General features: G+C 36.0%; 1 long non-coding RNA gene and 1 pseudogene across 2 annotated transcripts in view; one reads left to right on the forward strand and one right to left on the reverse strand.

Annotated features, from left to right (window-relative positions):
• The window catches only part of LOC143555036 (uncharacterized), a 289,230-nt gene that overhangs the window by 218,336 nt on the left and 48,185 nt on the right, over positions 1 to 22,709 (forward strand). The window lies entirely within an intron of this gene.
• On the reverse strand, positions 13,734 to 21,486 carry LOC143555035 (phospholipase D delta-like; annotated as a pseudogene). Its single transcript, XR_013139132.1, has 10 exons — positions 20,551 to 21,486; positions 19,558 to 19,674; positions 19,231 to 19,425; positions 18,201 to 18,482; positions 17,619 to 17,687; positions 16,937 to 17,084; positions 16,322 to 16,470; positions 15,333 to 15,500; positions 14,480 to 14,680; positions 13,734 to 14,009 (listed from the first exon to the last, which is right to left on the reverse strand). The product of XR_013139132.1 is annotated as a phospholipase D delta-like (transcript).

A 22,709-nucleotide genomic window follows, 5' to 3' on the forward strand; every position in this document is an offset into this window, starting at 1 on the left:
AAAGTTCAAGCATTTGAGGTCTTTAAGAAATTCAAAGTGTTAATAGAAGCTGAAACTGGTGTTAAAATTGGTGTTTTTCGGACCGATCGGGGAGGCGAGTTCATATCAAATGAGTTTAGAAGTTTGTGTGAAAGTAATGCCATCAGGAGACACTTAACTGCACCGCATGCACAACAGCAAAACGGTGTTGTGGTAAGAAGAAACCGGACGGTAATCAGGACCGTACGATGTATGTTAAAAGCGATGCAAGTTCCACAACGTTTTTGGGGAGAAGCCGTGAGACATGCGGTTTATATTTTAAATCAATCACCAACGAGAGCCGTGATCTCAAAAACCCCATATGAAGCTCTACTCGGTCGTAAACTGACTGTTGATCATCTTAGAGTTTTTTGGATATTTGGGTTACGTTAAAGAAACCATACGGATTCAAAAGAAGTTAGATGATCGTAGTCGACCGATGGTACATCTTGGAACCGAACCGGGCACAAAAGCATCCCGAATGTATGACCCGACTCACCGAAAAATTTATGTAAGTTGGGAAGTTCGATTCGATGAAAAACGAGGCTGGCATTGGGTAAAATCAGAAACTTAACCCGAGGCTGAAGAAGCAGAATTTGTTCTAAAAGTCAAAGCTGATCCATCACAGGAGGTCGATGAATCAAACCAGTGCGATGATGCCTCTAGTGCAGCCCAAAATTCTGAAAGTTCAGCCCATTCAACACCAAATAGCACCGGGTCAGTTCAGTTACAGAACCGGAGCAGCAACTTAACGGGATCAGGTACTACTCAGTCTTCAACCCATCACCAACTCAACCCATTTGCAGCTCAAAACAGCCCAGTTGTAGTTGAAAACAGCCCCGGTACAGCCCAAATTCAACAGAAAATCTGATCCGCAGGTCCACCAGAACACGTGCGATTCCGTTACGATTAAACGACTACATGATCGAATATGGGGTGGTAAGAGGTGATGAAGTTCATTTGATAACCACTGACGGAGAACCGGGTTCGTATTCCAAAGCGAAAGGAAACGTTAATTGGGAACGGGCCATGAAACAAGAGATCGAGTCAATTGAGAAAAATAAAACGTCGTCTCTTGTCAACCCGCCAAACGGTGCAAAAATTATTGGGCTCAACTGGGTATTTAAGATCAAACGAAATGCCGACGGGACAATTAACAAGTATAAAGCCCGACTCGTTGCAAAAGGTTACGTGCAAAAACCCGGGATTGATTTCTAAGATGCATTCGCACCCGTAGCTCGACTTGAAACCGTAAGATTACTTATCGCCCTTGCAGCTAGTAACGGTTAGGATTTACATCATCTTGATGTTAAATCTACATTTTTACACGGCAAGCTCAAGGATGAAGTATACGTTTTACAACCGGAGGGATTTGAAAAACCGGGGCATGAGGGAAAAGTTTATAAACTGTCTAAGGCTCTTTACGGTCTAAGACAAGCTCCATGAGCTTGGAATACCAAGCAAGAAGGGATTCTTAAAGGTCTAAAATTCCAAAGGTGTGAAAACGAACAAGCGGTTTACAAGAAACACACGCCAAAATCGGTCCTAATTATTGGCGTTTATGTGGACGATTTGGTGGTGACGGGTTTGGATAAGACCGAAATTAACGAGTTCAAGAAACAAATGGCGGAAAAGTTTGAGATGAGCAATTTGGGTAAGTTATCTTATTATTTGAGGATTGAAGTTAATCAAATGGCAGACGGGATTGCAATTAAACAAGAAGCCTACGCGTTGAAGATTTTGAAAGAGGCTAATTTGCAATCATGTAATCTGACTTATTGTCTGATGCAACCCGCTAACAAGATGTCAAAGTTCGAGTCAGACTTGGAAGTAGATGCAACGAAGTATCGGTGACAAGTCGGTTTCCTTCGGTATTTGGTACATACTCGACCCGATCTCGCGTATTCGGTTGGAGTGGTGAGTCGTTATATTCAAAGCCCAAGAGTTCCTCATTCAGTGGCGGCGAAACAGATTATGTGATACATACATGGCATGTTAAATTATGACATTAAGTATGGTCGAGGTGGAACCGATTTATTACTTAGGTTTAGTGACAGTAGTCACAATATTGATGAAGATGACGGTCGGAGCACCATGGGTCACGTGTTCTACTATGGTGATGCTCCTATTACATGGTGTTCTCAAAAGCAAAGTACAATTGCTTTATCTTCATGTGAAGCAGAATATATGGCGGCATCAGCAGCCGCGGGTCAAGCCGTTTGGCTTCGAGAGTTGTTAAGCGAGATTACTGAAAAGTCATTGCAGAAGGTGGTATTAAAGATCGATAATACGTTTGCCATACCACTTGTGAAAAATCCTGTTTTTTATAGTCGAACCAAACATATCAAATCCCTTTTTCACTTTATTCGAGACTGTGTTCAAGATGGTGAATTGGAAGTTGAACATATTAATGGCAAAGAGCAACGGGCCGACATACTAACGAAAGCTCTTGCAAGGATTAAGTTCAAAGAAATGCGGGATTTGCTCGGTGTTAAAGATCTCCCTATTCCGGTGCGAAAATTAGGGGGTGATTGTTGAAATTAATTACCAAACCGTCCTTAATTATATGTGGCTTGCGGCACAAAAAAGAAGTCTTTGAGCGCAAGTAAAGTTAGTTAACTGTAACAACTCGGTTTCCCCAAACTAATATTTATAAATTTAACCCGACCCGTTTTAATATTTGGATTATTTTAATCGATAAAGTTAAGTGTTGTTTATTAGTTAATCGTTATTTATTTAAATAAACGTATCATATATGAAAATCGGTTATATTATTATCCATATTATTCATCTAACCCGTTTATACTTGGATCCAAACCCAACCCGAACCCGAATTGATTTATTATAAACCCTAACTTGTTCTTGAGCCCAAATCCATCAACCAAAGTTTAATTAGGTGATCCTAAACCCTAATTCGCATCTAGCCGACCCTAATCCCTCGTTCAGTTACGTTTAGAAGGATCCAGAACTTGGGCCTTAACTTATTATTCACGTAATGAACCCTAATTCCCAAATCTATATAATCAGGATGTTATAGCTCAATTAATCTCATCACCTGCATCATCTAGCCGTCGATACTCAAACCCCTAACCCTAATTGCATTTACAAACTCAGTACATAGTCGTTCGTGATCAGTTTCTAGCCGTCACTTGTTGTTCTTCATTAACCCATCATCGATCATCGCAAGAGGTAATTAAATATATGTTTAGAGTCGCGTTTACATGTAGATCAATAGCCCCAACATCAATTAGATTATCAGGGATGGGATCAATCGATTTGAATTTCTATGGTTCTTAATCCAGAATATGTTGTGTTTATAATTAAACGAGCTGGACGTATATCGCAAGTCACCATTGGGGCCAGTTGGTTAACACATGGTACTTTGGCGGCAGAGGTCGCGGGTTCGATCCCCCGCACCCCGACTTTTTCGTTAACTTTTGTTAAGCTATTTTTTTTAATCATTTAGTAATTATATTAATAATAATAATTACAACATAAAGTTATTTTAACGAAAACCAACCTTATGACACTCGTTTAACCCACGTTTTCTTGCGTGTATATACGTATATAAGCATGTGTGTGTATATATATATATATTAACTAAAAATGTAATATTTATATGTAAAATCAAGTAAATAATATATATACTTATATTTATAAAAGTTAAAAGTAATATTTTTCAAGATATGTTTTATTAATGTAACTAATTATTTTATATAGTAAATTTATATATATATTATTATATTATTATAATATTAATTTAATATTGTTCAACTAGTGTTCATAATAAATTATTTACTTAGCGTATACATTTGCTCTAGTTTCTCATTAGGCTTTAACGTTCGCGTGTGACTTTCCCGCACTCTCATCATCTTAATCACCGTTGTTCCTCTTTGAGGTGAGTACCACGTTCCCATATTTTACTTCTTTTTCCACATTTTGGGGACATATGCGTAAATATATTTCTCATATATACCTATACACAAAACTGCAACTTTGTCTTATGTGTTAACAACTTATACCTTACTTGTTTATGTGCTTATTTGCTTTGTATGCTTCCGCATTCGGAGTGGTCCAACATAATCTCAGTCTAGTATGATCATACGCCAGTCGTTAGCCTTTGTGCTTCTCGACATCTCAGTTATACTTGCCCCTTTGGTTATGTTATTCTCATATGACTTGTTGTAACTACATATTTTTGTTATATATTATATGTACATTTAAACTGGTGTGTTGCTCACTCAACCTTGTGTTGACAAACTATATTATTTTCAACGCATATGCAGGTTATCGTGTGACGTGATTATCAAGATTGTTTGAAGCAACTTAGGATGCATGTTAGTGAAAAGGTACAAGAACTTAATTTTGGATGTTTAATGTAATTGTTTATTTATAACATTCATGTACATGAATATTTGTTTAAAATTATTAAATAGATATTAAAACTTATAATATTGCTTGATAGTAACCTTTGAGTGCTGTGAGCAGTCAGTTCACCCCGACATTTCCGCCGTAGGTTGGGGTGTGACAGATTGGTATCAGAGCCGAAGGTTTAAGATAGGTCGTTAGAAATTGCCTTAGACACATGTTTAGACCTCTATACGTGCCTATCTGTTTACCTTATGTGTTCAAATTAAATTGTTTACAGCTTTCTTAGATAATTAATATTTATTATCTATTGTATTGTTATGCACACACACACACACAAACTCTGAGGCTATGTCTCAACATTCAAATAAAACTTTTTGAAAAGTAGATTGCTTTTATTTTCAGGAAATTCCTTAAGAATTCCCACCTGTTGTTTTCACTCGTACACCTTAAGGCTAGGTTATGTGGCATGTCCCTACGATAAATGAAAGGGGAAGAGAAACTGTGAGTTGGGCACTGGCAAAACAGTTCCAAGAACCAAAGGTAAGACACTATTCCTTACCTGGGTGATAACCTGACCACAGTACTCAACCCTATGGACCCGAGCGAGACCCATAAATGCCATATGACTGACACCTTAGGTTGATTTTAACCGAATTCACGGTGGTTCGTGGCTAAACTCGGTTTTCTTGAATATTGTGTTCCGTTATTTAAATGGTTAGTTGGGTGGAAAATCCATGGAACCCACGGGCACTCCTACTATCCATTCTTTAACTTGTTTTCGCATTTTTGTTGGAGTAATCAGACGTGGTGGTTCACAAGATACTCCGACTATCCATATTTATTTCGATAGTTCGTTATTTAGTTTGGTCGGTTAAAACGCCATGTAACGCTCATTGTGCCGACAAACTTCATTGCATTGTTAATTCGTTAATTAGTTGGGACAATCAAATTGCCATGTAACGCTCATGGGCTGTCCAACACAGTTGTTTTTTGTTAGTTCGTTGGGCCATTCAAATTGCCATGGAAAGCTTATGGGAGGCCAACATCCACATTTTATATTTTGTTAGTTTATTGTAAACTTAATAAAAATCTAAATTTTAAACTGACTTAACTCCTCGTGTAGTCATCACACATAAATCTTATTGACTACATAATTTAACAACTATTTACGCTATGTACCCTCTCATCTTATAAACTTTTACTTTTAATCCTCATGGCGCAGTTCACCCTACTTCTTAAGGCAACGTTATCATAAGTTATCCACATAGTTAAACATTTTACTATTCTTATGATTCCTCAGTTAATCCTTCATCTTAAATCCTCATTTTTGGTCCCTATAGAATGCCTCATTCAAGAAACCAACGTTATCCTCGATATCAATTGTCTAGCTCTCGTGACCACCGTATGGCTGCCTGTATCTCCAAAGAGTTAATTGCTGCGATCCCTAGGATAGTAACTCAAATTCGGAACCTCAATGCAACCGATTCAACTTTTCCCACAAATTCCTTTCCTGGTGACTACAAAACAGCTACCTCCACTCATCCTCACAACAAGAAACGTAAGAACTTTGCTGTAACAAATCCTACCCACCCTCAAATAAGAAACCTTACCTCGGCCCATTTTCTTCATGCTCCAGTTGTAACCGTCATCACTCGGTTAAATCCCTATGTCGTCACTGCACTCGATGTATCCATTATGGCCATCTTGCTAACACCTGTCGTGTCCCACCTACTGCACAAGTCGTTCCGCAACAATCTACCCCTCTTGCTCAAACCGGTGTTCCTAATTACCTCCGTAATGCGTGCCCTCAACTTACTCTAGCTCATCAAGCCTAATCTACGACTACACCATATTACTTGACCCATGCTTACCAGGCTCAAACCCATCAACCCCATGTCCTTCAAGCTCCTCCCATCAATCAAGGTCAACCTTACTTAACCCAACACTACCAAACCTCTCAACCACAAGCTCAAGTTTACCAGACATATTTCCACCAAACAACCTTCTTACAAACTGTTCAAGCTCACGTTATTCAAGTTACCTCAAATCAACCTACCTCAACTGCTCCTACTCATGCAACTCCTCACGGTGCTCCAAGACACGTCAATTAATCTACTCAACGATCATGAATACTTTTGTCGTTTCCTTTATCTATCTTAATTTCTTTTGTCTTTTTTTTTAATTACATATTGTAATGCCTCTTTATGGCTTTGAATTATTTTTCGCATTTGAACTATTTATCTTCTATCTTGTTTCCTTACCTTCACTTATCACAACCCAATCACCTCAACTATTAATAAATTATTTCTTTTCCAACTTTAAATACTCATACTTTTATGATAAAAAGATGTTTTAGAAATTTCCTTACTTTATTAAAACCCACCACAACTTTTTATATTGTTTTATACATTTGGTGATTTTCTAGTGTTCTAAATTAAAACTCTTTAGAGTCATGTTTTTAATCAAATGTTTTGTAAATCCACACGATGGAACGAATCATGTGGACCATCCGACGATGAAAATAATTATGGTCCGGAACATAATTATCGAAGTCCTCGCATGGAAAGCGTGATGCGTAAGATTGTGTGTCATAATAGAGAAGTGAAAGTGGTTAGGATAACGGTACAAATGCAAAAATGATAAGGACATGGTGGATACGCCGCTGGTACATCCTATATATAAGTGCCCTTATCGGATTTGCATTAGGAGCGTTGTTTTAACTATTCAAAGTTCTGCGATATGATAAATTTTTTAAAAAATCTTAGTTTAAAATTTTCATTTCTTAAAAAATTTATTGTTGTTGTTATAGTATCCTTTAATTTCGGGACGAAATTCCCTAAAGTAGAGGAGACTGTAACAACTCGGTTTCTCCAAACTAATATTTATTAATTTAACCAGACCCGTTTAATATTTGGATTATTTTAATCAATAAAGTTAAGTGTCGTTTATTAGTTAATCGTTATTTATTTAAATAAACGTATCATATATGAAAATCAGTTATATTATTATCCATATTATTCATCTAACCCGTTTATACATGGATCCAAACCCAACCCGAACCCGAATTGATTTATTATAAACCCTAACTTGTTCTTGAGCCCAAATCCATCAACCAAAGTTTAATTAGGTGATCCTAAACCCTAATTTGCATCTAGCCGACCCTAATCCCTCGTTCAATTACGTTTAGAAGGATCCAGAACTTGGGCCTTAACTTATTATTCACGTAATGAACCCTAATTCCCAAATCTATATAATCAGGATGTTATAGCTCAATTAATCTCATCACCTGCATCTTCTAGCCGTCGATACTCAAACCCCTAACCCTAATTGCATGTACAAACTCAGTACATAGCCGTTCGTGATCAGTTTCTGGCCGTCACTTGCTGTTCTTCGTTAACCCATCACTGATCATCGCAAGAGGTAATTAAATATATGTATAGAGTCGCGTTTACATGTAGATCAATAGCCCCAACATCAATTAGATTATCAGGGACGGGATCAATTGATTTGAATTTCTAGGGTTCTTAATCCAGAATCTGTTGTGTTTATAATTAAACGAGCTGGACTTATATCGCAAGTCGCCGTTGGGGCCAGTTGGTTAACACATGGTACTTTGGTGGCAGAGGTCACGGGTTCGATCCCTTGCACCCCAACTTTTTCGTTAATTTTTGTTAAGCTCTTTTTTTTAATCATTTAGTAATTATATTAATAATAATAATTACAACATAAAGTTATTTTAACGAAAACCAACCTTATGACACTCGTTTAACCCACGTTTTCTTGCGTGTATATACGTATATAAGCATGTGTGTGTATATATATATATATTAACTAAAAATGTAATATTTATATGTAAAATCAAGTAAACTATATATATACTTATATTTATAAAAGTTAAAAGTAATATTTTTCAAGATATGTTTTATTAATGTAACTAATTATTTTATATAATAAATTCTTATATATATTATTATATTAATATAATATTAATTTAATATTGTTCAACTAGTGTTCATAATAAATTATTTACTTAGCGTATACATTTGCTCTCGTTTCTCATTAGGCTTTAACGTTCGCGTGTGACTTTCCCGCACTCTCATTATCTTAATCACCGTTGTTCCTCTTTGAGGTGAGTACCACATTCCCATATTTTACTTCTTTTTCCACGTTTTGGGGACATATGCGTAAATATATTTTTCATATATACCTATACACAAAACTGCAACTTTGTCTTATGTGTTAACAACTTATACCTTACTTGTTTATGTGCTTATTTGCTTTGTATGATTCCGCATTCGGAGAGGTCTAACATAATCTCAGTCTAGTATGATCATACGCAAGTCGTTAGCCTTTGTGCTTCTCGACATCTCAGTTATACTTGCTCATTTGGTTAATTTGTTATTTTCATATGACTTGTTGCAACTACATATTTTTGTTATATATTATATGTACATTTAAACTGGTGTGTTGCTCACTCAACCTTGTGTTGACAAACTATATTATGTTCAACGCATATGCAGGTTATCTTGTGATTTGATTATCAAGATTGTTTGAAGCAACTTAGGATGCATGTTAGAGAAGAGATACAAGAACTTAATTTTGGATGTTTAATGTAATTGTTTATTTATAACATTGATGTACATGAATATTTGTTTAAAATTATTAAATAGATATTAAAACTTATAATGTTGCTTGACAGTAACCTTTGAGAGCTGTGAGCAATCAGTTCGCCCCGGAATTTCCGCCGTAGCTTGGGGTGTGACATTAAGGATCAGAGATAATTATCAAGTTTGGATTAATTATCTGTTTTAATTTTTTATTAGCAATCCTCGTTATAGTCTAACACATATAGGTTAGGTTATAAATATCGAGTTATGGTATGGATTGTAATCTAAGTTTTTGAGTTACTTTTCTTGGATTAATAAAAACATGTTGGAGAGTTATTCCAAAAGATCAGATCGTATATAATCTAATTATCAATTCACCACATGAGACACAACTGTGTCATGGAATGTGACGTTCTTCAAGACATTACCAAGTCTAAAGGGAAGACAATAGCTCAGGTGATAGGTTAAAATCAAATCGTTAGACCATCACCAGTAAGGAACTATAAGAATCTTTAAAAACATGCCTAGTCAGTTGCCACATCAGAAAAGTACATATTCTTCAAAATCTTAAACCACCTTCCCAATAAGGAAACCCATAAACACCCAAAAACATTTTCGCATCATCACCACCTTTTACATTTATTTAAACTACCAATATTTTATTTTAATATATAGAATGGTATTTATATCTTATTCATTTTTAGGGAAAAATTTTAACAATAAAAATTTTAAAAGTTAGATATTTTTTTTTCCGTTGGAGGAAAATATTAAAATTTTAATATTTTGTGTTAGGGATAAAAAATTATAATATATATACTTTTCGCATGAGATAAAATTTTAAATATTGAAACTTGAACCTTAAACATTACATAAATTAAACGTTACAATACCTAAACATTACATAATTTAAATATTACAATACCTAAACGTTACATAACTTAAACATTAAAACATTTAAACTACCTAGAGATTATATTTTGCCTTGATTTTGTCACAGATGTTTTTGTGGCACACGAGTTGATCGGGATTCATGTACGTTGTATCCTTCAAAAGAAAACCTTTTTCACGCAGTGCAATCTCTTGTTCACGTAGTTCAACATCTTTCCGCTTAATATCAACATATTCATGCATTTTGGTTTCAATCTCAGCAATGGTGGATTCTCTTATTTCTGTTATGTTTTGAAAGCGTCCAATGGCTTCATTTAATTGTGACGAGTCAGCTTTAGCCTTAGCTTTAGCCATTGCCTTAGCCTTCTTTGTGCCCATTGGACGGGGAAGTTCTTTAACTTTCATCCCATAATCCTCAACCGTCACTTCGTTATCATCATTGAGGTCAAAGTAATTGTTAGCATCAGATGAAATATTATCAGCAGATCTCTTACCACTTAGACTTTGGCTATGCTCAAGACTCGTTTGCTCTAACCATTTCGGCTCATCTTCGACAAGGATCCAAACATGATCGTGCGTAAAGTTTGCATCTTCTACAGATTCATACATCTGACGGGCATGTCTAAGCAATTGGTCATCAGAACAACCACTTATCTTTTGCTTCCGCAGGTGAATACAGAAGTTGTTGAATAAAGTCACTTTTCTTTTCATCATATGCCGGTGAGAACGTATGGTGCTAACTTTTCGCACGAAATTGCCACCCTTGACGTAGTATTCGTGGACCCTCACCCAAAAGTCGTTATTCTTTTGGGAGTTCCCGATAATAAAGTCATTTGAAACGTGTAACCATGCCTTTGTGAGTAGTTCTTCTTCCTCGGATGACTATGTTTTTTTTGTTGGTTGGGCTGAGGAGGCAACCACCACTTTGCTTTTCTTCTTTTTGGTGGTCTTGATCTGTGGGGATGGAGATTCATCCACACTACCACTATGTGGTGCTAGTGTGGATGTTTGGGTGGTTGAAATCGTTGGAGAATCTATGCTAGTTGGAAACTGAGTCATAGGGATATAAGTGAATGGAGAGAACCCCTGATTTGGAAATTGAGAGTACCCGACGTTAGGGAATTGAGACAAACCGGGATTTGGGAATTGAGAGAATCCGGGATTTGAGAATTGAGACACCCCTGGATTTAGGAATTGGGAAAATCCTGGATTTGGGAATTGGGTAAAGCCTGAATTTAGGAATTGTTGGTTTGGGTATCCTTGGAATTGGGAATGTCCAAGATTTGGATATGGGTATTGGTTTAAGTTTGGATTCAGGTTTGGGGTTGGGGTTGGGTTTTCATCTGAATTGCAATCATTAAGCATTTGTGAAAATGAATTCATGTTAAAATTCATGATTCTTATGAATTCTGAGATATAAATGGTTTGAGGTTATGAAATTTATGAAGAAATAGAGTTATATTTATAATAGCAGAGAGGAAGGAGTTATATTTTTTAAATTTGAAATTCGTAAACGTTTGGAGGGAATTTTCAAGGGGAAATACAAAATTTAAATTTGAAATTTGTAAAAGTGGGGGGGGGGGGGTCTAAAAAACGTTTGAAATTTGAATTTGAAAAAAATATATATAATATGAAATTTAAGAAACCAAAATTTAAAAATAAAATATTTAAAGTTAAAAAAATGGAAGTTAAACTTGAATTCAAAAAAAATAAAAAAATACATTACAATAATATCACATTAATTTAACATTACATACAAAAACAATACAACAATATCACATTAATCAGACATCACATAGAAACACATTAAAACAATATCACATTAGTTAAACATCACAAAAACTAAACAAAATAATATTTATTCTTTAATAGACCAGATGTGTTCAACCAAATTATCTCGAAGTGCACGGTGAGCCTCTTGATTGCGTAAAATTTTGAACCTCTGCAAATAACTTTGAAATCCAATTGGGGCTCCGTGCTCATAAGTTATTGGCTCACTTTCATCATCGTCACACGACCAATCACATATAGCATAACCTTCATCCTCTACAATCATGTTATGCATTGTAATACATGCATACATGATATCGCTAAGCTGTTGCAAGCTCCAAGCTCTTGCGGGACCATGTATGATTGCCCATCGAGCTTTGAGGACACCAAAGGCTCTCTCGACATCCTTTCTTGCAGATTCGTGACGTTTCTTAAATTCATTCTTTTTATTAGTTTGTGGATGTGTAAAGCTTTTCACTAGTGTAGCCCATTCTGGATATATACCATCCGCAAGATAGTATCCTGTCGTGTATGGAGTTCCATTCACAATAAAATTGCATGGTGGAGCATTACCTTGTAAGACTTGGTTGAATACGAGAGATTGGTTAAAACATTGATGTCATTGTTAGAGCCTGCTACTCCAAAATATGCATGCCATATCCAAAGGTCGTATGACGCAACAGCCTCTAGCATGATGGTGGGGGTATCCATGGTCACCTCGTGTGTATTGACCTTTCCATGCAATTGGACCATTTTTCCAAGCCCAGTGCATACAATCAATGTTTTGTCTTTTACGTTTAAAAATCTAACAGTGTTTGTCCTTAAACCCTAACCTCGTTATTTTTTCTCATTACAAGAGAGGCAAATTAGTCATTTTCCTTATTAAACACAAGAAAAACAAAAAACAAAAAACAAACCAAATATATCATCATCCCCTTTTCAATCTTTCTCACACATAAGCACAGCTGCCACCATCACACCCCTCACCGTCACTCTCACTCCTCATCAGTCACCACCACCACATGCCCTCACCGTCACATACGTGAGAGAGAGATACTTGCGAGGAGGATGACCACCGTCTCCGTTGGCGTCGGCTCAGAGCCATGGTTTCCTTTTACAAACACGACCTCGCGTCTGGTTCTTCGTCATCTGGTTTGATCTCGTAGGTCCAGATCTACACCGAATCTCGTCATGTGGTTGTGGTTGAGTGTGATTTTCAGATGATGCAACCACGACGGCAAGATGCAAGGGTGGCTGTACAGCGGTGAAGGTTGGGGTTGCGTGGATTGTGCGTGTGATGGCGGTAGTTGTTGAGGACCCCGATCGTATAACCCCCCAATGTCCACTTTGATTGTTGCATTTTATTTTGAAATGGATTTAATAAGCCCAATTAAGCATATTAACCAAAACCCAGAGAGGAATTCGTTTATAATTGAGGGGATTGTTGATAATCAAAACAGGGGTTGCTTGGAGAGATTTATATATTTTAAGTTATTTAATTTGTTTTTTGTTTATTTATTAAAATATTTTTAAGTAAATTGGTAAAATGACCAATTTGACCTCTATTTAACGAGAAAAACTAACGAGGTTAGGGTTAAAGGACAAACACTGTTAGATTTTTAAACGTAAAGGACAAAACATATTAATTTTAAAGATAAAGGACAATGAGTGAAATTTGATACAAACATATAGGACAATCTCTGTAATTCTGTCTTAAATATATAAACCAGAATTCAGTTAAAAAAAAAAAACCTGTATCGTGTTAAATACTTATTAGGTTATTAGGGTTTTTAATTGTCTTTAGCCCACGACCCGAGTTAGATTTATCTAGGGTCATATTGACATTGTAAAAAATATAGTTCACATTCTGGTCTCTTTTATATAAGATTTATTCACCGCGAATCCAAAAAATGATAAACATAATATCTACCAGCCTGAATTTCTAAAGTTTCAGCAATAAAACTTCACCTACTAAAAAATACAAATACATAAGATTTCACTAATCTATATCATCCTAAAATGAAGGATATGCATATTATACGACACTTTGTCAATTTTAAACTCAAAATGTCAAAAGTGTTACGTGGTCAACGCGCTAGGGAGGTTGGATAGAGAGCCAAGAACTTTCCCTCCTACATCTGGGAAATATTCTTGGTCAGGTAACGCGCTTACTTTGATCGGGTATTTAAGAAGATGGCCTTGTAAGAGAGTGAAATCATCCGAGATGAAATTTATCCAGTTACTTTCTGCTATCATGTTTATGTTTTTCACACAAGTTAAACTTTCTGGCTCCTTGAAGTAATCTTCTACTGTTCCCATGTGTTCCGCCCATAGTGACATCCTGTACCCGTATACCTGAAAATCGTTTATTTAAAAGTCACATTTTCGACCTCATTTACATATGAAATGGGTTATGTTTTTCTGTGTTATGGTAATTGGTCAAAAGCCACCCAAAGTGTAGTGTACTGTTAATTTGTACAAGCTTGTATTTTGTTCATTGCATCATTCATTATTATTAAGTAATATAATTTTGAAGCAAGTTCATATATATCCTTGAAAACTTGCATGACTTAATACATATTTACCAAAAACATTAATATGATATATACACATTTAAGATAGACAGATAGTTAAATTTTCATATTTGTGCATATCCTTCTATTTCTTCTTACACTTCAAGCTAGCGTATTTTAATACAAATTTTAAGGGAGGGGGTATAAATGTCCTAAATTTGGTAGTGTGTATACGAATTTGATATTATGAGTTTTTTGTTGTGTCAATATGATATTTATCAGTGTTTGGAGAGTGAGAATACAAATACTAACTTGACCGCGGGGATGATGTTTCTTCTGAGCCCATGTGTGATGAGGCTGATAAGCTCCCATAGCTATTTCTGTATCTCTTGAACCAGCCATTGATCTTTGGTTGATGTTAGCCGATCCCAAAATCACATACTCGTCATCTACAATCATTCCTTTAGCATGCACATATATCATGAACCGCCCATTTTTATAAGAAGATGAAACCTGAAAGACAATAAAATCAAAGTTCTAATACCCTCATCACTTCTTATTGTTCTTTTCGTTTGACTACGAACTAAGGCAACCGGCCGCAACAATCTCTTGGTTATTGGGCCACATAGAAGGCAGAAAACAACACCAAAGTATGTACAAGCAAAGCCTAAACCATCTTGTTTTTATTTTTCTACAATAAGCATTGCAAATTGTGTGAAAGTGAAACAATACAGTGTGTATATATATTCATAGATTAAATATGTTTTGTGTTAATTACACAAATGGTCCCTATAGTTTGGCCCAAGTAACACTTTTATGTTTCAGTTTTGCAACAATTTTGCAGTCTAAGACAAACTTCTGCTAAATTTTCTGTTAGTTTTTTAGTAAAATGACCAAAATACCCCCGTACTATTTTACCACATAACCATTTATGTAGTTAACTCTATTTAGGGCCTGTTTATATAATTTTACCAAAATTTAACAAAAATATTAACAGAAGTTGGTCTTACACCCGAAGCTCGTTACAAAAATGAAACCACATACCCCAAACTTGTAACTTTTAAACCTTAGTATCTAAAAGTATAACTTGGGCAAAACCACAAGGACCGTTCGTCCATCTGTGTAATTAACTCTCAATAAGAGAAGATAAAATTTGCATAATTACCGAACCACCTCTACAAGAGCGAGTGCCTGAAGCCGAGTCTTCTTCATTGCACGGTTCACGATTGCCAAGGCAGTAGAAATTTAAGTAATCCTGTGGGTGTGAGTCTGTAAGTTGTTGAGCCTGCAACTCTTTAGCAATAATCTCATACATCATTTGCATAGTTTGTGCCTGGCGAACAACAATGATTAAACAAATGCCATCATGTTACATCAACATTAAACATTCTAATGACAGTAAACAAATAAAACAAAAAATATATATATATATAACGGAACTAGTTTAAAACTGGTTCAGTACTCTGAATAAACACAAGCATAATACAACAGTGTTTCAACTTTCAAGTTTCCAAACCAAGATCTGATTTCTGGAAAAAAAAGCTAACCTAACTGAAACATGGTTTTTAAAATGAGCGAAACTTGAAAAGAACCGAACATAGGCAGTACACTAGGCCCACTTTAGTTCATTGGTTTTACTGGTCTAGACTAGGCCTGACAAGCTAGGTGGGTTGAGTGGTTTCGGTTCACAGGTCAAAACAGATTTAGTTCAATATGAGTTTTGTGAGTTTGGGTCAAATAGGTTTAGTCCAATACGAGTTTTGTGATTTTGGGTCAAAACAGGTTGTTTTAAGAAATCATTTAATTTGGTTAGGGTCAAAACGGGTCGCTGGCCAAAATATAGTCAGATTGAAATGAGTTGTTTTAAAAAAGATTACCAAAGTATGTTCATTCAGTATATTCTCTTATGGTGGCTAGTGATGACAGTGACGGCGGTGATAGTTTTGCAGACAACATATAATGGTGGAAACAAACAATGGTCATGGGTGGTGCCAAACCATTTGGACCTTTGTAAAAGAATTACCCGTTTTGACCCGTTAGCTAATTTAAGTAGACCCAACTTGACCTGTGGACCGATTTGAGATGACCCAAATGTACACAAATTATAATGCACACCCTAATGAATGTTATAAAATAAATTGGTTGAATAACTACCTGCCAAAACAATATTTCTTGAACAGGAGCAGAGTTGGGAGCACCTTCAGGCCACATTGGAATGACAATATAAACCGAAAACCTTTCGTGTCCTCTTATCTTACTAGCAATCTTCAATGAAATCTCCATTGGGATTAAATGATCAGCACCTAAAGATAATATCTGATTATTAGAAACACAGACAACAAAAGCAAATCCAAACATGAACTAATTCTCATTATAATCGTGTAACCGCTTTCAAAAAGAATACAAGCCCCTCTTTAGTAAAGAACTTACTTTCAAACACACCCTGTAAAACACTTAGGTCATCATAGTTTCATACTTTCATAATTATCATTCAAACAATTGTAAAAGTAATCAATAAACATATAATGGTGGTATAAAACTGTTTTTAGCACACACATATTTTTAGATGAAATAACTAGTATATAGTCAGCAGAATTAAGCACCTATATATTAATTTATATGAACATACATGTTAGATGAAATTTATTGTTCTCGTTTATGTGATACAAATTGTCTGATAAATGTATCGTAATCTGTCACTTTTTATGTCATCAAAAAATATTATGTCATTCCACATTGTTAAGGGAAGAAACTGATGCAAAAACTAACCTGCATCTTTATAGGAAGGCCATGCATATGATGAACCAAGAAAATATTGATTTTCAATATAGATGAAGTTCTCGGCGGATCTTATGGCTTGAATATATGCTCTCTGAATGCTCCTATCAACCAAAAGATATTTTGCACAAACAAGATTCTGCAACAAAAAATCATTAATATGTAACACTCCTGGAAAACAATTTCAATCCTCGTGAAATTTCTTTATAGTGGTGAGTTCAAATGAGAGCAATTAAACGAACAAGGTTATCTTGTTTGTGTATGTTCGTTAAGAAAATGAACGGGTTTGTGCTCTTTTATGTTCGTTTGTTAACAGTATACATGAACGAAACTAAACATAGGTGAACAAACATAACTAGACTATATTGTAATGTGCCTAAATAATTTAAATGAATATAATTAACCAATGTAAATGAAGGAATTTAAGAAAACGTAAACTAACGAGCATAATTGAACGTAAACGAACGTTCACGAACGCAAATGAACGAACAAGACATGTGTTTACCGTTCATTCAGTTTGTTTACAAGCCTACTGCTAGGTACATTGTTCGTTTGCTATGATTCACAAATCAAATGGTGATATAGCAGTTCTTGTTTAAAAAAGTGGTTCTCAAATTTTGAATGATCAATTCTGATTTAAACACAACACTATCTTTATATAATCAAAACAAACCTGAAGTTCAACGTCACGAACATCTTTTGGGAATCCTCTCAAAGAACCAGAATCGATTGAGCGGAAAACCTTGATGTAAAATTCAACAAAAAATCAATCAGGTTCAAGGTCTTGAAAACAGGTTAGTTGTCAACCAATATCTGAGTGACCATTCAACAGCACATTAAAAATCAACATGGTTTGTATCCTAAATATTTGGTTTATTTATTTGGGGAGTGAAAATGGGTTGAATTCGTTAAAGTAGTCAATGGGTTGGATTGGGTTACTTTAGATAATTAGTTAACGGGTCAAAAGACTCAAAATGGGTAAAGATTATAAAACTCGTTAACTTAAGTGACTCATTTTAATCCGAATCCATTTAGACCAAACCCTTTTTGACCCCAAATTCATTTTTCTTAGACGGCCCATAGTGACACAAATTCATTTTACTTAGAACACGTTTTGACCAGTGCCCAACCTGCCCAACATGTCAGGTTTAGTTACCTGAAATAGAAACCTGAGGAAAAGAAATGGGGGCAAGATTGGTTACATGTTCATGCAATTAACCTTTTCTTATTTGTTAAAAATTTCTGAAAAATAAACCTGAACATGCCAGTTTTCAGGATCATCCTCGTTTGTCACCCATCGAGCTGGATCATCATTTGGAAGATGAGACAAGGGATTTAGTATCCATGAAATTCGTTCTATCTTGAGCAACGCGTTTTCATGCCAGTGATACATTCTTTTAAACCGCCTTCCGAGTTCTGACCATCTTGTGGCTTTTCTCCATCTTTGTTCAAAGTTTGTTAGGACATCGTATGCAGCGGGACCATCAATTTTGCAGTGTAAATCATGCCATGGTTGTCTTGGAGCACTTGTACCTGACTATTGTTACAAAATCAGGTATTGCATACATTTTTTTCAAAAAAATTTACAGCTGCATAACAATAATATTTGAAAGAAGAGGGTAAATGTTGTAAAATAACAGTATACCGGTAGTGGTTAAGAGCTAAATACATGCATTGCTTGTTGCACTTTAAACCACTTATCAGTTACCATCAGCCACTTTTAAGTATGTTTAAAGTAAAATAAATAATACATGTCATTTGCTCTTAGACACAATCCTTTAGGCTGTTTTTATCAAATTCCTTACGGTAGTTATAAGATTTTTTGGTAGGCCAGCCTTGGTATATAAAATTTGGTAATTTATATTTTTGCATATTTTACGCTATAATAAGGAAAGAGGGCCTGCCAAAAAACTTGTAAATAAAAAGCGGAAAGAGAAAGTCACAGTTACTAAAACAGACTATCAACAGAAGTATATTGTTTTTTCATGATATATGCTCGAAAGAATATCATAATGAACGGGTTGGGCAATGTCTCAAAACGAGTAATTATTTGAACAGGTATGCCAAATGACTCAATAGTCAAAACCCTTTCTGTTCAAGAATTTACATTTTTATATGTAAAGGATTAGTGAGTCAAGCATGATGGCAAGAACTATATGATTCAATAATATCTAATCAATGTGACGCGAGTATTTAGGAGGTTCGATGTGTTAAAAATACATTTGGCAAATTTCTGCATATTTGACTAGTTTTATTTCTAGCTAGTTCAAATAGTTTGTACTTACTGAAAAGGTAGGATTGTGGAAGTCGGATTCAAATACAGTATCGAGATCACAAAATAAACGATGTTCTGGTGTGTCATAGCGTCCATCACAGAGGTCCAAGCCTCCAATAAAAGCAGATATCTTCCTGTATTTTCCATTGGATTCTGTATCCATTATAACACATTTCTGATGATGAGTGTATAGTGTCCCAACGACCTGTGTCATGCAAAAGTACCAAAAATCAATGATCATATATATAAACCCTTACAAATTTGCACATTATTAATAATCTGATAGAAAATACTGTGAATAAGTAAACAATGATCACATGATGGTCATAAATCATGCCTGTTGCTTAATAATGCTAAGCTTTGTACTTGCATATCGTGGACACAACACGCAGTGCACAGACGAGTGTTTAAAAAATCTCCTAGTGTCTTCATCATGAGTTTGCATAACTCCATCCTGCACAGAGAACCATTTGAAGAATTACTACTCATAAGACCATCTAAGTGAACGTAAACAAACGAACTTAAAAGAGCAAAAATGAAGGAGCGCTCACGAACATAAATGAATGAACAAAACATGTTTGTAATGTTCGTTTATTTAACAGAATATACAAAATATAAATAAATAGAAATTCATTAAACAAACGTTAACATATTTCTTCCGAACAGTTCACTGAACTTTCAGTTCGTTTACAGACCTACCGCTCATTCTCTCTCAATGGTGGACCAATGATTTCTTTTTATGAGGGGCGATTGGGGTGCTTAACCAAAATTTTATGAGGGCAATCAGAATTTTCAGGTATAAATAATACTAAACACATAAATAGAGGGCAACTCCTCCCATTCTCTTAATGTGGGCACGCCCTGCTCTTCATATATCTATAGTACATGGGCCAATCACCAACTTGATTTTGGTGGTTCTCGGCCAAGAATAAGTTGATAAAATCATCCTTCAAAAACAACTTTTACAATAATAAGTGTCAAAAATGACTAAAATCCAATCATAGTGAATGCTCTAAGGACCTGTTTGATAATATTTTTGCCGACTATAAAGAGGGCTAATTGATTAAGAGGTAGCATCTCAATGAGTCAACAAGTTTACGAAATTGAACAATTAATTAAGAGGCTCCATGAGTCATTAAAATGTGTTCTTAAAATGAACCAAACACACAATTCGAAGGTATCCTCCTAATAGAATTATTAAGTGGCTACCAAACAACTCCCTAACAGTTTAACACATACAAACAGAAATCTTCAATGAACCAAAAGAAAATGAAATATTCAATTAATGAGCATGAAGTACTATTTTGAAAAGAAGATTGAATCTGAATGCCGTTTTGATGAAGAACTTGTGATGTGAAGTCTTATCATCCCAAACAAGCAACAAAACCCTAACCCCTTCTTCTGATTTATACTTCAACAACTCACCAAGACTAAAATCTCCACCATTTGGCAATGGCCTATTTGGCTCTCTAACAAGCCTCACCTTATCATATACTGACCACCCAACCACATACACCAAATGATGTGCTTCCAATATGGCATGGCATATATCTTCTCAACACCCTCTTTGCTTATAATACCTACACCTCCCACCCTTATCCTCCTCCAGCTCAATCTCCGGCAACTCTCCGCCCATCACGTGCGCGTCCTGGTACAGCGTCACGTTCCCCCCGCTCCGCACAGTGAAGTAACTGTCCATCAGGCAAAACGACTCCTCGCCTTGTGACGATATGCTGACCTGGCTCATATCGTCACAAGGCGTAAACCTAAGCTGTAGCCTGATGGCGCAGTTAGGTTTAGGCGGTTTCCCAAAAAGACTGATTATGGGAAACCAGTCCTCAATCACCTCACCCGATAACAGCCTCTCGGCCGAAATCATCGCCACGCCAACAAGCTCGGCACCAAACCCGTCATTATCTTTAACTTGGATCTCAACATGCGAGACAGGGTGAGCGACCGGGGCGATAAAATGGTCGTCCCAGACGGGGTCCTGCGAGTTGGGGATCACGCGGGTTCGAGCCACAGTGGCGCTGGCGAGGCAGACGGTGGCGTAGGGATTGCATGTGACGAATTTACGTCGACGAGGGGTGGATTTACGGAGGAAGCGTTTGGGTGGTTTGGAAGGGTCGAAGGCGTTTAGGCAGCGTCGGACGCGCTGCGTTAACAAGTCCATGTTGGGTAGGCATTGAGCTTCGGCGATGGTGACTTCGAGGTTATCGTGAAGGTAAACGATGGGATCTGAATATGATTCATCATCGCTAGTCATTGTTCTTGCATTTACAAACTTAATAATAATTTATTATTATGTTATCTGCCGGCGGCGGGTATGATGCCGTTGGAGTTCCGACGACATTTTCCAATGGCGGGTAACAAACAGATGAGAAGGTGGTTGAACGATACTAGGAGGAACAAATAATAATGAACTGACACGTGGCAATGTCTATAACAATAACAATCGTATTTTAGAAAATTTTAAATAACGTTTTTTCACCAATTAGACCCATTCTCATAATAACTTTTAGATATATTATTGAGCCATAAGTAAGTTAAAGCTCCTAAAAGTTTCCTATTTTTGGGTATTTTTGTGTTTGGGTATGTTTGACAGGAAGTTTTTTGAAGCTTCAAGCTTTTAAAAAAAACTCTTATTCAATTAAAAACTCTGTTTGGTTCAAGGAGCTTGAAGCTTTTAGGTCAGGAGAAAAAGTTTAAAACTTCTACTAGTAGTGTTTAGAAAGAGTTACAAGCTTTTAGTATGTTAATTTACTTAAATAACCTTCCAAAATAAATACATTTACTATTATTGTTTTTAATTATGCCCATTTTAGTAATTTTATACGTTTTATTAAAAGCTCCAGCTACTCTGCCAAACATATAAATTTATCTAAAAGCTACAGCTACCAGCTACAGCTACCAGCCAACAGCTTCCAGCTACAGCTACCAGCTAGTTTTGTCAAACATACCCAAAGGCTATAGCATCCTCTAAAACCTCTTCCATTTAAGCCTCTTTAATTTCGTATAGTTTCTTATTTCTTTCTTTCCATATCCTCCAACTTGCAATAATCAAAATTTCGTGAATAATTATTTTCTTGAACTCGTCTATTCTCAAACTAGCATGTAACAAGAAAAGGTCTTCCGTTGTAAACACAAAATCGGGGAAATTATGCACCGCGAGCTTATTTGTTGCCACACCATTGTGGCTTAGAAACAACCGGTAAGGATATATATGGTTAACCAAGTCCACTCCCGAATCACATAAAATACATCTTGATGAAGGAACCACTACATTTCTCTTGCTAAGGGCTTCATATAATGGAAGTTGGTTTTGTACCACCCTCCAAGCAAAAATATTATACTTCCACATAACTCATTTACACCAGATTGTCGTTAGGAGATTAGAGTTGGAGTTGGGAGGCAAAGGGGACATTCTAACTTAACAAACTAAGAAACCGCTCGAGCTATCACCCAACCATTTCCATGAGTCCTATGCCC

This window comes from Bidens hawaiensis, unplaced genomic scaffold, assembly GCF_021521415.1.
Source record: "Bidens hawaiensis isolate Kalapana, Puna unplaced genomic scaffold, B.hawaiensis_p1.1 tig00017944_1, whole genome shotgun sequence".
NCBI classification, from domain to species: Eukaryota; Viridiplantae; Streptophyta; class Magnoliopsida; order Asterales; family Asteraceae; genus Bidens; species Bidens hawaiensis.